Source organism: Pongo abelii, chromosome 11 (genome assembly GCF_028885655.2).
Source record: "Pongo abelii isolate AG06213 chromosome 11, NHGRI_mPonAbe1-v2.0_pri, whole genome shotgun sequence".
NCBI lineage: Eukaryota > Metazoa > Chordata > Mammalia > Primates > Hominidae > Pongo > Pongo abelii.
In genome coordinates this window covers 104,299,890-104,313,985 of record NC_071996.2, presented here as the reverse complement: position 1 = coordinate 104,313,985, position 14,096 = coordinate 104,299,890, and the positions used below count along the sequence as shown (strand labels likewise).

Genomic DNA, 14,096 nt, shown 5'->3' with positions numbered 1-14,096 from the left:
CAAAAATTAGCCAGGTGTGGTGGCAGGCGCCTGTAGTCCCAGCTACTCAGGAGGCTGAGCCAGGAGAATCGCTTGAACCAGGGAGGTGGAGGTTGCAGTGAGCCGAGATTGTGCCTCTGCACTCCAGCCTGGGCGACAGAGTGAGACACTCTCTCAAAATAAAATAAAATATAATAAAATAAAAATAATATTTTCTGACAGGCAATTGGGATCCATGAAACCTCTTATTCATTGGAAAATATGTGAGTCTCCTCAATCTTTCATTCCCACTAATCTTTCTAGAGTCATAAAATGAGGTGCTAATTGGTGGCAAATAATTTCTACTACCTTACAAGTAGTTTAGATCTCTGAATTCATTCATTCTCCATGAATTCTCTATTAATTCAGTCATTTAACAGATACTTCCTAAACACCTATTAAATAGGTACAGTCCCTGTCTTCCAGAAAGCCATGGTTTGAGGAGGAAGTCAAACAAGGAAATGTATAATTATGATACATTGAGATAAGTGCTCTGATAGAAATATATGTAGGGTATAAGGCTATAAGAAATGTCTTTCATTTTGTAAGATTGCTTATAAATGTAGAAATTGATATATTAGAATTATAGTTACTAACAAACCCACATCAACTGTAAGGAAGCCTTTATAGGTCAGACACGGTGGCTCACGCCTGTAATCCCAGCACTTTGGGAGGCCGAGGTGGGTGGATCACGAGGTCAGGAGATCGAGACCATCCTGGCTAACACAGTGAAACCTCATCGCTACTAAAAATACAAAAAATCAGCCGGGCGTGGTGGTGGGCACCTGTAGTCCCAGCTACTCGGGAGGCTGAAGCAGGAGAATGGCGTGAACCCGGGAGGCAGAGCTTGCAGTGAGCCGAGATCACACCACTGCACTCCAGCCTGGGCGACAGAGCGAGACTCCGTCTCAAAAAAAAAATTAAAAAATAAAATAACTTGAGTTAAATCTCTAGATTAACTATATGAATTGTGATGTTTCCTTGTTGGAAATTATCATCTATAGAGATAGTTTTAATTTCTAATTATGTTTCACTAGGAAGTATTGTCAGAATATAAAATCTAATTTTAAGACTTTATATTTGTATTAATCTCTCATGCTATTGTATTATGTTACTACCACATGGGATTCCAAGGTCCAGGTGATACCACTGCCTGTGAACCTGATTCTTCCTCAGTAAGATGATCGAATCTGTGCTGAGGAAGACACTCTATTTTTAGGACAGTTATTGCTATGGTTACTGTGAACCAGAGTTGGCCTTCAGTACTATGTCTCCTGTTCTCTAACTGTTCATTATTTCCCACGGAAATTTTGAAGCAGGAAAATAATGAAATAAAAAATATATGTAGCACAAGAAGAGCTGTACTCACAAAACATTCACTTAAATGTGTAATTCGTGTAAATGTACAATGTGATTTTTTTTTTTTGAGACGGAGTCTCGCTCTGTTGCCCAGGCTGGAGTGCAGTGGCATGATCTTGGCTCACTGCAAGCTCCGCCTCCTGGGTTCACGCCATTCTCCTGCCTCAGCCTCCCGAGTAGCTGGGATTACAGGCGCCTGCCAGCACGCCCGTCTAATTTTTTGTATTTTAGTAGAGACGGGGTTTCACCGTGTTAGCCAGGATGGTCTTGATCTCCTGACCTCGTGACCCGCCCGCCTCGGCCTCCCAAAGTGCTGGGATTACAGGTGTGAGCCACCGCACCCGGCCAATGCAAATATATATATTTTTAAAACTCTTCGTTTTCTATAATAAGGTAAAATGCCTGACCAATGTATTTAAAATATGAAAGTAAATTTAGAACGATATTTGATTAGTTACCAAATCAGCAGGAAAATGTGTGTTAAGTGCTGTTTTTCCAAATTCAGCTTGGGAATTAATTAAAATGAGAGTGGGTAGAACATGTGCAGGGAGTACTAAATGTTTTTTTCATTTCTTTTTTTTTTGAGACGGAGTTTCGCTCTTGTTGCCCAGGCTGGAGTGCAATGGCGCCATCTCAGCTCACTGTAACCTCCATCTCCCAGGTTCAAGTGATTCTCTTGCCTCAGCCTCCTCGTCTCTACTAAAAATACAAAAATTAGCCGGGCGTGGTGGCGGGCGCCTGTAGTCCCAGCTACTCGTGAGGCTGAGGCAGGAGAATTGCTTGAACCCGGAAGGCAGAGTTGGCAGTGAGCCGAGATGCGCCACTGCACTCCAGCCTGGGCAACAAAGAGCGAAACTCCATCTGGAAAAAAAAAAAAAAAAAACCCACAAAATATGTGAATTTTTCAAATTGCACAAAATCTTCTGATTTTTATTATAAGTATGCATGTTCTTATTTTTCAATGTTCTTATTTTGTAATGCATTCTCAGAAACACAAGTGTTTAGCAACAACCAAACCAAAATTCTTTCCAGTTAGTTTTGTAATTTGGGGCCATATTTCAAAAGAGTTACTTCATTTTGTTGCACGTGATATTAAACAGAAAAATATACAGACCTTGAGACAAGGGGATTTTGTCCTTTTCTTTTTGACTTCTAAAGCAGTTTTAAATTGTTTATATGTATCAAAAGTAATTCAGTCTAATACAGTATATGGGATTAATAATTTAATCTTTAAATTAGTTAGCATTTTGGATAGTTTATTATAAATGTAAACTTACAACAATGTAATACTATATATAAATTAAAATATATATATATAAAACATAGTATATAAGATTAAAATAAGATTCCTCTTTTCCATAAATCCTTTCTGACAGAATCAAAGGCAAGTCAATGCAAAACAAAAACAAAAGCAAAAAATTCGCTTTTTCTCCTCAAATTGGTATTGAGGTAAACCAAGACTTGAGGGATTCCACTTTCATAGCTATTTTTTGTTTGTTTGTTTGTTTGTGACAGAGTCTTGCTCTGTCGCCCGGGCTGGAGTGCAATGGCATGATCTCGGCTCACTGCAACCTCTGCCTCCTGGGTTCAAGCGATTCTCCGCCTCAGCCTCCTGAGTAGCTAGGATTACAGGTACCCGCCATTATGCCTGGCTAATTTTTGTGTTTTTGCAGAGATAGGGTTTCACCATGTTGGCCAAGCTGGTCTTGAACTCCTGACCTCAGGTCATCCGCCTGCCTTGGCCTCCGAAAGTGCTGGTATGACAGGCATGAGCCACCACGCATGCCCTCTCATAGATATTTGAATCGGAGTACTTTGCAACTCTAGAGATTTCGAGGGCCAGTGAGGATTATATAAAATTTTGAAACTCATGTTGCCAACTGAGAGGCCATCATGAAGTAACATTTATTTTATTTTTTATTTTTTCTGAGACGGGGTCTTCTCTGTCATCCAGGCTGGAGTGCAGTGGCGTAATCTCAGCTCACTGCGGCCTCTACCTCTTGGGCTCAAACAATCCTCCCACCTCAGCCTCTCAAATAGCTGCAACTACAGGAATGTGCTACCACAGTGGCTAATTTTTTCTATTTTTTGTAGAGACAGAGTCTCTCTATGTTGCCCAGGCTGGTCTCGAACTCTTGGGCTCAAGTGATCCACCCACCTTGGCCTCTTGGAGTGCTGAGATTAGCCGCGTGAGTCACTGTGCCTGGCCACATTTAATTTTTTAAAAATAAACTACCTGGGTTGTACTTAATAAACTATACATTTAAAATACTCTAAAAATCTGACGAAGGCCTCAAATGCTATTTAAAAATTTTTAAATTTAGAGACAGAATCTCACTGTCACCCAGGTAACCTTCCCTCCGGGCTCAAGTGATCTTCCTGCCTCAGCCTCCTGAGTAGCTGGGACTACAGGTTCACACCACCATGCCCGTCTGATTTTTAAAAATGTCTGTGGAGATGGGGGTCTCACTTCGTTGCCCAGGCTAGTCTCCTGGGCTCAAGCAATCCTTCCACCTCAGCCTCCCAAAGTGGTAAGATGATAGTTGTGAGCCCCCATGGCTGGCTATTTTTTTTTTTTTTTTTTTTTTTTTTTTTTTTTGAGACTGAGTCTGGCTCTGTCAGCCTAGGCTGGAGTGCAGTGGAGGGATCTCAGCTCACTGCAACCTCCGCCTCCCGTGTTCAAGTGATTCTCCTTCCTCAGCCTCCCAAGTACCTGGGACTAAAGGCACGTGCCACCACACCCAGCTGATTTTTGTATTTTTAGTAGAGATGGGGTTTTACCACGTTGGCCAGGCTGGTCTCAAACTCCTGACCTCAGGTGATCCACCCTCTTTGGCCTCCCAAAGTGCTGGGATTACAGGTGTGAGCCACTGTGCCTGGCCCCAGCTGCTATTTTTAAATAACTGAATATTGTGAGTAAAAATTACAGTAAATCCCAACCTGTGATGTAACATTTTGTTACATGTAAATGTTACCATATATGTACATTGAAAATACACAAATAGGCTGGGCACGGTGGCTCATGCCCGTAATCCCAGCACTTTGGGAGGCCAAGGCAGGAGGATTGCTTGAGGTCAGGAGTTTGAGACCAGCCTGGGCAACATAGCAAGACCCCAACCCATCTCTACTAAAAAAAAAAATACAAAAAATTAGCCAGGCATGGTGGTACATGCCTGTAATCCCAGCTACTTGGGAGTCTGAGGCAGGAGAATCACTTGAACACGAGAGGCAGAGGTTGCAGTGAGCCGAGATCGCACCATTGCACTCCAGCCTGGGCAACAGAGCAAGACTCTGACTCAAAAAACAACAACAACAAAATAGAAAATACACAAAAGTACACAAATATGGAAACGAAAGGTAAGACAAAGATTAAACATTTTTAAATGTCCTACTAATCATGGTGACTACACGCTATCATTAGTTAACAGATCAGTACACTGTTAGGACAAGGTTCATTGTTCTGATAGTGGGTTCAGGTCCTTATTTTTTTATTTTTATTTTTTTATTTTTTAGAGACGGAATCTCGCTCTGTCATCCAGGTTGGAGTGCAGTAGTGCGATCTCGGCTCACTGCAACCTCCGCCTCCCGGATTCAAGCAATTCTCCTGCCTCAGCCTCCCGAGTAGCTGGGACTACAGGCACATGCCACCACGCCTGGCTGATTTGTTTTGCATTTTAGTAGAAACAGGGTTTCACCGTGTTGCCCAGGCTGGTCTCGAACTCTTGAGCTGAGGCAATCTGCCCACCTTGGCCTCCCAAAGTGCTAGGATTACAGGCATGAGCCACTGTGCCTGGGCTTCAGGTCCTTATTTCAATCTTCTTTTTTTTTGGTTGACTCTTCTCGTGATTAGATCATCCTATTTACTGATAATGTTGCTGACAGAGTTCATAGCTCTTCTATTTTATTCTTGTTTGCTTGTTGTTGGGTTATTAGTATTAGCTTCAATCAGCAGTTTCTTTGTAAAAAAATCTTTTTAAGCCACTTATCTACTTCATGAAGGTTTAGTTAAAACTAGTAGACAAGGCTGGGTGCAGTGGTTCACACCTCTAATCTCAGTACTGTGGGAGGTCAAGGTGGGAGGATTCCTTGAGCCCAGGAATTTGAGACCAGCTTGGGTAACATGGTGAGCTCCCTGTCTCTACAAAAATAAAAAAATTAGCTGGGTGTGGTGGTATGTGCCTGCAGTCCCAGCTACTTATGAGGCTGCAAGAGGATCACTTGATCCCAGGAGGTCCAGGCTGCAGTGAGCTGTGCTTGCACCACTGCACCCAGCCTGGGTAACACAGTGAGATCCCGTCTCAAAAAAACCCACAAAAAAGTGGGGCGCAGTGGCTCATGCCTGTAATCCCAGCACTTTGGGAAGTTGAGGCGAGTGGAACATTTGAGGCCGGGAGTTCGAGACCAGCCTGGCCAACATGGTGAAACACATGTGAGGCCAGGAGTGCGAGACCAGCCTGGCCAACATAGTGAAACACAACATGGTAAAAATACAAAAAATTAGGTGGGCATGGTGGCTTGTGCCTGTAATCCCAGCTACTTGGGAGGCTGAGGCAGGAGAATCTCTTGAACCCGGGAGGCAGAGGTTGCAGTGAGCCAAGATCATGCCACTGCCCTCCAGTCTGGGTGACAGAGCAAGACTCCATCTCAAAAAAAAAAAAAAAAAAAAAAAAACCCAAGAAAAAAACCACAAAAAATGAAAAACAAGAAAACAATAATTAGTAGATAATAAATTCCAAAACTGAGGATATATAAAGTACAGTCTATGGCAATCTGCTGAAAACTCCTTTTGTTCTTTCCTTTGGAGGGTAGAACTCTTACTTTCACTTCAGGATAACTTACCACTAATTCTGTGTGACTGCTTTGGTATTCGCCATGTGAGAGCAAACTTCACTGTGAATCTATTAAACATTAACAACATTTAATTTTTTTTTTTTTTTGAGACGGAGGCTCGCTTTATCACCAGGCTGGAGTGCAGTGGTGCAATCTCGGCTCACTGCAACCTCTACCTCCTGGGTTCAAGCGATTCTTCTGGCTCAGCCTCCCGAGTATCTGGGACTACAGGGGCAAACCACCACGCCAAGCTAATTTTTTTTTTTAATTTTTATTTTTAGTAGAGATAGGGTTTCATCATGTTGACCAGGATGGTCTTGATCTCCTGACCTCGTGATCTGCCTGCCTCAGCCTCCCAAAGTGCGGGGATTACAGGCGTGAGCCACCGTGCCCGGCCACCAATTCATTTTCATTAAACATGGAAATAGCTCTCCCTCTCCCTCTCCCTCTCCCTCTCCCTCTCCCTCTCCCTCCCCCTCCCCTTTCTTCGGTCTCCCTCTCCTTCTTTTTTCGGTCTCCCGCTGTTATCGAAGCTGGACTGTACTGCCATGATCTCGGCTCGCTGCAACCTCCCTGCCTCGGGCTCCTGTGACTCTCCTGCCTCGGCCTGCCGAGTGCCTGGGATTGCAGGCGCGCGCCGCCACGCCTGACTGGTTTTTGTATTTTTGGTGGACAGGGGGTTTCGCCGTGTTGACTGGGCTGGTCTCCAGCTCCTGGCCTCGAGTGATCTGCCCGCCTCGGCCTCCCGAGGTGCTGGGATTGCAGACGGAGTCTCGCTAACTCAATGCTCAATGGTGCTCAGGCTGGAGTGCAGTGGTGTGATCTCGGCTCGCTGCAACCTCCACCTACCAGCCTCCTGCCTTGGCCTCTTAAAGTGCTAAGATTACAGCCTCTGCCCCGCCGCCACCCCGTCTAGGAAGTGAGGAGCATCTCTGCCTGGCCGCCCATCGTCTGGGATGTGAGGAGCCCCTCTGCCCGGCCGCCCTATCTGGGAAGTGAGGAGCGCCTCTGCCCGGCCGCCCATCGTCTGGGATGTGAGGAGCGCCTCTGCCCGGCTGCCACCCCGTCTGGGAGGAAGTGAGGAGCGCTTCTGCCCGGCTGCCCCGTCTGGGAGATGAGGAGCACCTCTGCCCGGCCGCCCCGTCTGGGAGGTGAGGAGCGCCTCTGCCTGGCCGCCACCCCCTCTGGGAGGAAGTGAGGAGCGCCTCTGCCCGGTTGCCCCATCTGGGAAGTGAGGAGCACCTCTGCCTGGCCGCCACCCCGTCTGGGAAGTGAGGAGCGCCTCTGCCCGGCTGCCACCCCATATGGGAAGTGAGGAGCGCCTCTGCCCAGCCGCCCCTTCTGGGAGGTGAGGAGCGCCTCTGCCCAGCCGCCCCGTCTGGGAGGTGAGGAGTGCCTCTGCCCGGCCGCCCCGTCTGGGAGGTGAGGAGTGCCTCTGCCCGGCCGCCCTGTCTGGGAGGTGAGGAGCGCCTCTGCCTGGCCGCCACCCCGTCTGGGAGGAAGTGGGGAGCACCTCTGCCCAGCTGCCCCATCTGGGAAGTGAGGAGCGCCTCTACCCGGCTGCCACCCCCTATGGGAAGTGAGGAGCGCCTCTGCCCGGCCGCCCACTCTGGGAAGTGAGGAGCGCCTCTGCCCGGCCGCCCACTCTGGGAAGTGAGGAGCGCCTCTGCCTGGCCGCCCACTCTGGGAGGTGAGGAGCGCCTCTGCCTGGCCACTCCGTCTGGGAAGGGAGGAGCGCCTCTGCCCGGCCACCCCGTCTGGGAGGTGAGGAGCGCCTCTGCCCGGCCGCCACCCCGTCTGGGAGGAAGTGAGGAGCACCTCTGCCCGGCCGCCCCGTCTGGGAAGTGAGGAGCACCTCTGCCCGGCCGCCACCCCGTCTGGGAGGAAGTGAGGAGCGCCTCTGCCCGGCTGCCCCGTCTGGGAAGTGAGGAGCGCCTCTGCCCGGCTGCCACCCCGTATGGGAAGTGAGGAGCGCCTCTGCCCGGCCGCCCCGTCTGGGAGGTGAGGAGTGCCTCTGCCTGGCCACCCCGTCTGGGAAGTGAGGAGCGCCTCTGCCCGGCCACCCCGTCTGGGAAGTGAGGAGCGCCTCTGCCTGGCCGCCACCCCGTCTGGGAGGAAGTGAGGAGCGCCTCTGCCCGGCCGCCACCCCGTATGGGAAGTGAGGAGCGCCTCTGCCCGGCCGCCCCGTCTGGGAGGTGAGGAGTGCCTCTGCCTGGCTGCCACCCCGTCTGGGAGGAAGTGAGGAGCACCTATGCCCGGCTGCCCCGTCTGGGAGATGAGGAGCACCTCTGCCCGGCCGCCCCGTCTGGGAGGTGAGGAGCGCCTCTGCCTGGCCGCCACCCCGTCTGGGAGGAAGTGAGGAGCGCCTCTGCCCGGCTGCCCCATCTGGGAAGTGAGGAGCGCCTCTGCCCGGCCGCCACCCCATATGGGAAGTGAGCAGCGCCTCTGCCTGACCACTCCGTCTGGGAGGTGAGGAGTGCCTCTGCCCGGCCGTCACCCCGTCTGGGAGGAAGTGAGGAGCACCTCTGCCCGGCCGCCCCGTCTGGGAGATGAGGAGCACCTCTGCCCGGCCGCCCCGTCTGGGAGATGAGGAGCACCTCTGCCCGGCCGCCCCGTCTGGGAGATGAGGAGCACCTCTGCCCGGCCGCCCCGTCTGGGAGGTGAGGAGCGCCTCTGCCTGGCCACCACCCCGTCTGGGAGGAAGTGAGGAGCGCCTCTGCCCGGCTGCCCCATCTGGGAAGTGAGGAGCGCCTCTGCCCGGCCGCCACCCCATATGGGAAGTGAGGAGCTCCTCTGCCTGGCCACTCCGTCTGGGAGGTGAGGAGCGCCTCTGCCCGGCCGCCCTGTCTGGGAGGTGAGGAGTGCCTCTGCCCGGCCATCACCCCGTCTGGGAGGAAGTGAGGAGCACCTCTGCCCGGCTGCCCCGTCTGGGAGATGAGGAGCACCTCTGCCCGGCCGCCCCGTCTGGGAGGTAAGGAGTGCCTCTGCCCGGCCGCCACCCCGTCTGGGAGGAAGTGAGGAGCACCTCTGCCCGGCCGCCCCCTCTGGGAAGTGAGGAGCGCCTCTGCCTGGCTGCCCCATCTGGGAAGGGAGGAGTGCCTCTGCCCAGCCGCCACACCGTCTGGGAAGTGAGGAGCGCCTCTGCCTGGCCACCCCGTCTAGGAGGTGAGGAGCGCCTCTGCCCGGCCGCCCAGTCTGGGAAGTGAGGAGCACCTCTGCTCGGCCGCCCTGTCTGGGAAGCGAGGAGCGCCTCTGCCCGGGCGGCCCCGTCTGGGAAGCGAGGAGCGCCTCTGCCCGGCCGCCCCGTCTGGGAAGTGAGGAGCACCTCTGCCCGGCCGCCCCGTCTGGGAAGTGAGGAGGACCTCTGCCCGGCCGCCCCGTCTGGGATGTGAGGAGCGCCTCTGCTCGGCCGCCCCGTCTGGGAGGTGAGGAGCGTCTCTGCCCAGCCGCCCTGTCTGGGAGGTGAGGAGCGCCTCTGCCCGGCCGCCCTGTCTGGGAGGTGTACCCAACAGCTCCGAAGAGACAGCGACCATCGGGAGCGGGCCATGAGGACGATGGCGGTTTTGTTGAAAGGAAGGTGGGGGAAGTGTGGGGAAAGGAAGGAGAGATCGGATTGTTGCTGTGTCTGTGTAGAAAGAGGTGGGCATAGGAGACTCCATTTTGTTCTGACTAGGAGAAATTCTTCTGCCTTGGGATGCTGTTGATCTATGGCCTTTCCCCCAGCCCCGTGCTCTCTGAAACATATGCTGTGTCAACTCAGGGTTAAATGGATTAAGGGCGGTGCAAGATGTGCTTTGTTAAACAGATGCTTGAAGGCAGCATGCTCTTTAAGAGTCATCACCACTCCCTAATCTCAAGTACCCAGGGACACAAACACTGCAGAAGGCCGCAGGGACCTCTGCCTAGGAAAACCAGAGACCTTTGTTCATGTGTTTATCTCCTGACCTTCTCTCCACTATTATCCTATGACCCTCCCATATCCCCCTCTCCGAGAAACACCCAAGAATGATCAATAAATACTTCATAAATTTAAAAAAAAAAAAAAAAAACATGGAAATAAAAACAGGTTTAAATACTTTCTCCTTTTACCCCAAGAGACAGTCTTGTACATTCCCTGGGTTTTGTTAGCAAGTGAGTGATTCATAATTTTTAAATTTTTTAAAATTATTGTTTTTGAGACAGGCCCTCACTCTGTTGCCCAGGCTGGATGGAGTGCAGTGGCATGATCACAGGTCCCTCTAGCCTCGACCTCCTGGGCTCAAGCAATCCTCCTCCCTCAGCTTCCTGAGTAGCTGGGACTACAGGTGCACGCCATCACACCTGGCTAATTTTTTTTTAACTTTTTTTGTTTTTTAGAGACAGAGTCTTGTCCTGTTGCCTGGGCTGGTCTTGAATTCCCGAGCTCAAGTGATCCTCCCACCTCGGCCTCCCAAAGTGCTGGGATTACAGATGTGGGCGACCACACCTTGCCTATTTTTAATTTTCTATCAATTACTGAGAAAGAAGTGTTAGAAATCTCCACACATATCATAATTTTGTTTGGTCTCTAAGTTTTCTTTGTTTTTGCTTTACATATTTTGAAGCTCTGTGCATAAACACTTAAGATTTCTTAGTTCCTCTTAATGAACTGACCCCTTCATTATTATGAAATGTCTCTCTCACAAGTAATGTTCTTCATTCTAAAATCTAGTTTGATATTAATATATTTCAACATTCTTTTCACTGGGGTTTTCATATGGGCAGTTTATAGATGGGTCTTGTTTTTTGCCGAAGTTGATTATTTCTGTCATTCATTCATTCATTTATGAGACAGGGTTAGGCTATCTCCCAGGCTGTAGTGCAGTGGCATTATCTTGGATCACTGCAACCTCTGCTTCCTGGGCTCATGCCATCCTCCCACCTCAGCCTCTCAAGTAGCTGGGACCACAGGCGTGCACCACCACACCCGTATAATTTTTGTATTGTTTGTAGAGACAGGTTTTTGCCATGTTGTCTGGTCTGGTTTTGAATTCCTGAGCTCAAGTAATCCGCCCACCTGGGCCTCCCAAAGTGCTGGGATTACAGGCCTGAGCCACTGTGCCTGGCCATCTCTTTTAATTGAAATGTTTTAGAGTGGGCTGGGTGCAGTGGCTCACGCCTGTAATCCAGCACTTTGGGAGGCCGAGGTGGGTGGATCATCTGAGGTCAGGAGTTTGAGACCAGCCTGGCCAACATGGTGAAACCCCGTCTCTACTAAAAATACAAAAATTAGCTGGGCAGGTGGCAAGTGCCTGTAATCACAGCTACTCAGGAGGCTGAAACAGAAGAATTGCTTGAACTTGGGAGGTGGAGGTTGCAGTGAGCTGAGATCTAACCACTGCACTCCAGCCTGGGTGACAGAGCAAGACTCCGTCTCAAAAAAAAAAAAAAAAAAAAAGAAATGTTTCAGAGTTTAAACTTTAGGCAATTTACATTTAATATAATTATCAATATGGTTAATTTAAATCTATCATCTTGCTATTTCTATTTGTCCCATTGATCTTTTTCCTTTTAAACTCTTTCCTTTTGCTTCTGGTATCCTGCCAGAAGATAGAGACTATAAATTCCAAAAACAAAAACAAGACAGGCGGGGCGTGGTGGCTCACACCTGTAATCCCAGCACTTTGAGAGGCTGAGACAGGTGGATCACTTGAGCTCAGGAGTTTGAGACAGCCTGGGCAACATGGCGAAATCCAGTCTTTACCAAAAATACAAAAAATTAGCTGGCTGTGGTGGCACTCGCCTGTAGTCCCAGCTACTTGAGAGGCTGAGGTGGGAGGATTGCTTGAGCCTGGGAGGCGGAGGTTGCAGTAAGCTGCGATCGGGCTACTGCACTCCATCCTGGGCAACAGAGTGAGACCCTATCTCAACAAACAAACAAAACACAGAGAAGAAAGTATGTATTAAATTTTATCTAAATTAAAAAATAAACACTTTCCTTTTTTTGCATGGAGTCTTTTTTATGTTTCATATTACCATATTCTATTTACCACTATCAGTTTATTAGAAATTCATTTCACTTTAGCATTGCTTTACATTTAAAAACAATTTATGAGAAAAAGTCACCTTGGGTGTGGTGGCTCACACCTGTAATCCCAGCACTTTGGGAGGCCAAGGCAGGTGGATCACATGAGGTCAGGAGTTCAAGACTAGCCTGGCCAACATGACAAAACCTGTTTCTACTAAAAATACAAAAATTTGCTGGGCGTGGTGGTGGGTGCCTGAAATCCCAACTACCTGGCAGGCTGAGGCAGGAGAATCACTTGAACCCAGGAGTTAGAGGTTGTAGTGAGCTGAGATTGTGCCACTGCCCACCCCTCTAGGCTGGGAGGAAGACTCATTCTCAAACCAAAAAAAAAAAAGAAAAAAAATTCACCTTGGGATTTTCTGTTTCATTATTTAAACAAAATTATCACCCCTCCTCAATGAGTGTTACATCTATTTTTTTTGTTTGTTTTTTTGGAGACAGAGTCTTGCTCTGTCACCCAGGCTGGAGTGCAATAGCGTGATCTTGGCTCACTGGAACCTCTGCCTACTAGGATCAAGTGATGCTCCTGCCTCAGCCTCCCAAGTACTTGGGATTACAGGTGCCTGCCACCATGTCTGGCTAATTTTTGTTTTTTTAGTAGAGTTGGGGTTTCACCATGTTGGCCAGGCTGGTCTCCAACTCCTGAGCTCAAGTGATCTGCCCACCTCGGCCTCCCAAAGTGTTGGGATTACAGGCATGAGCCACTGTACCTGACCAAATTTTTAATTAGGGATATAATTAAATTTTAAAAAGTCAATGATGTTAGGAGAATGTCTAGTTTATTGTTAGAAATACAGAAAAAGGTCAGCCGCGGTGGGTCATGCCTGTAATCCCAGCACTTTGGGAGGCCAAGGTAAGTAGATCATTTGAGCCCAGGAGTTTGAGACCAGCTTGGGCAACAAGGCGAAACCCCATCTCTACTAAAAATACAAAAAGATAGCCTGGTGTGGTGGAAGGATCCCTTGAGCCCAGGGAGGCTGAGGCTGCAGGGAGCCAAGATCACTCTCCCACTGCACTCCAGTCTGGGTGACAGAGCAAAACCCTATCTCAAAAAACAAAAAAAAGAAGAAAAAAAGTAAGGTTTTTCATGACATAAGAGCAATGAGGACTAAGGACTAAGAGGACTAAGCAAGAGTAGAAAATACCACAAAATACCACAATTAAGAAAAATGAACATGATACATGGATGTGTCAACCAGAAAAGGGCAGTGAGTATTTACAGCAGAATCGGGGTTCCTCTAAACCATCTGAAGAGGATGATAAAAGCAGCAAGGCCAGCCGGGCGCGGTGGCTCACACCTGTAATCCCAGCACTTTGGGAGGCTGAGGTGGGTGGATCACGAGGTCAGGAGATTGAGACCATCCTGACTAACACGGTGAAACCCTGTCTCTACTGAAAATACAAAAACAAAATTAGCTGGGCGTGGTGGTGGGCGCCTGTAGTCCCAGCTACTTGGGAGGCTGAGGCAGAATGGTGTGAACCCGGAAGGCAGAGCTTGCAGTAAGCTGAGATCACGCCACTGTACTCCAGCCTGGGCGACAGAGCGAGACTCCATCTCAAAAAAAAAACAGCAAAGCCAACTCCCATTTAAACACTTGTTAGTGCCAGCTAGGTCAGGACTACTTAAAAAAAAAAAAAAAAGATTAAAAAAAACTTCTTAGAACATGTCCATTTGCTCAGCCAACTATATGATGCCTGCCTGCTATATGCAGAATGCACTACTGCTGTTCTCCAACCCCCTATGTATTCTAAACCAAATCTGATACGGCTTGAGACACTTTTTTTTTTTTTTAAGAATGACAAAAATAGATTGGCATATATATATATTTTACTTTACTTTATT

The 14,096-nt window shown here is 49.0% G+C and overlaps 1 protein-coding gene across 5 annotated transcripts in view; it reads left to right on the top strand.

Moving 5' to 3' along the window:
* Positions 1-14,096, top strand: part of HYCC2 (hyccin PI4KA lipid kinase complex subunit 2) — a 145,624-nt gene that overhangs the window by 21,890 nt on the left and 109,638 nt on the right. The gene's annotated exons all lie outside the window — the stretch shown is intronic.